Here is a 1,856-nt window from a genome sequence, read left to right as displayed (position 1 = left end):
AGTGGGGAAGTTAGTTATTTGGCTGATAGTGCTACCATGCACACCATATTGCTTGAGTGACACTATTTTACTAACTTTGTACCTAAGAAAACACCTTTGACAACTCTCCCAAGCCCATCCATCCTGATTGAAGGATACAGAAAGGCCCGTATCATGTTGTCCAATGGTACCATATTAACCATTAAAGAGGCTCTCTATTCTCCACGTTTCGAAAGAACGTTGCTGAGTTTTAGAGATATTCGAGATAATCAATATCATATTAAAACCACTGAAGATAATGATTCTGAATTTCTTTGTATCACTTCATACGAATATGGCCACAAACGTATTCATGAGAAGTTGGAACGTCTCCCGAGTAGGTTGTACATCACAACCATTCATGGCATAGAAGCCCACCATGTGGCCGGCCCTATGCATGAGTTCCAAAGTATTTTGTTGCTTTGGCATGACCGTTTGGTACATCTTAGAAGTGACATGATGCGCCATATCCTCAAATCATCACATGGGCATCAGTTACCTCCCTACATTAGATTCCCGCCATGCAAAACGTGTTCTTTAGGGAAGTTGAATACTCAACCCTCGATTACAAAGATTATTCACGACCCTCCTAAGTTTCTTCAGAGGATTCAAGGGGATATTTGTAGACCTATCCAACCAACATGCAGACCATTTAGATATTTTATGGTGTTGGTTGATGCATCGACATGATGGTCACATGTTTTCCTATTGTCTACATGCAATGCTGCATTTGCGAAACTCGTAGCACAAATTATTAAGCTAAGGGCTCACCACCCTGATTATCAGATCAAGTCGATTTGACTGGATAACGCTAGATAGTTTATGTCAAAGACTTTTGACGATTATTGGATGTCAGTAGAAATTGAAGTGGAACATCCTGTACTCTATGTTCACACCCAAAATGACCTGGCAAAAACTTTCATAAAGCGCCTTCAATTGATAGCTTAGACTTTGGTTATACAAACCAAACTGCTGGTATTTACTTGGGTTTATGAAATATTGCACGCAACTATGCTGGTCCGCTTGAGGCCTATCGCTACCTAACCTCATTCACCGTTACAGTTGGTTACTGGATAAGAGCATAACATCTTGCTTTTGCGTGTGTTTGGGCGCGCAATCCATGTGCTAATAGCGCTGCCACTACGTACCAAAATTGGTCCTTAGAGAAAAATGGGAATCTATGTCGATTATGATTCACCATCAATTGTTTGCTATTTAAAACCCTTGACAGGAGATCTCTTTACCACAAGTTTTGCTGATTGTCACTTTGATGAGACAATCTTCATGTCGTTAGGGGGAGATAAGCATGCTAATGCTCCTGGAGAACGCCACGAATTATCGTGGTATGCTCCCACTATGTCTCATTTAGATCCTCGCACTGCTCAGTCAGAAACTGTGGTGCGCCAAATTATAGATCTTCAGAGCATTGCTCATAACATGCTAAATGCTTTTATTGATCTAGCTAAGGTGACAAGATCACATATACCTACTGCAAATGCACCTGCAAGGATAGACGTACCCCGTGTGTGTCACCATCCTGCCTAGGAAGGCCGGACCGTCTTTGAAGGTAGTGAGGTTGCACCTTCTATGCAGCCTGGAACAGTGGCGGCTAGCTAATCACCTACTCCAACCCTGAAGCATGGTAAACCCCTTGGTTCAAAGGATTCATAACCCCATAAGAGGAAACCGGCACCAACTAATGACCCTAGTTTGAATATGACCATTGCTCATTCATCTGTTCCAACGCATGAGGTTATTCTAGATTACGGTGATGTCTTAGACGAAACAAACCGGCTTCCTGAGAATTGTGATGTAGTATTAGATGAGGTTTGGAATCG

The sequence above is a fragment of the Pyrus communis genome, chromosome 5, assembly GCF_041283825.1.
Source record: "Pyrus communis isolate YQ-2024b chromosome 5, ASM4128382v1, whole genome shotgun sequence".
NCBI lineage: Eukaryota > Viridiplantae > Streptophyta > Magnoliopsida > Rosales > Rosaceae > Pyrus > Pyrus communis.
The sequence above is the reverse complement of the archived record's forward strand: the minus strand, read 5'-3'. Positions refer to the sequence as shown.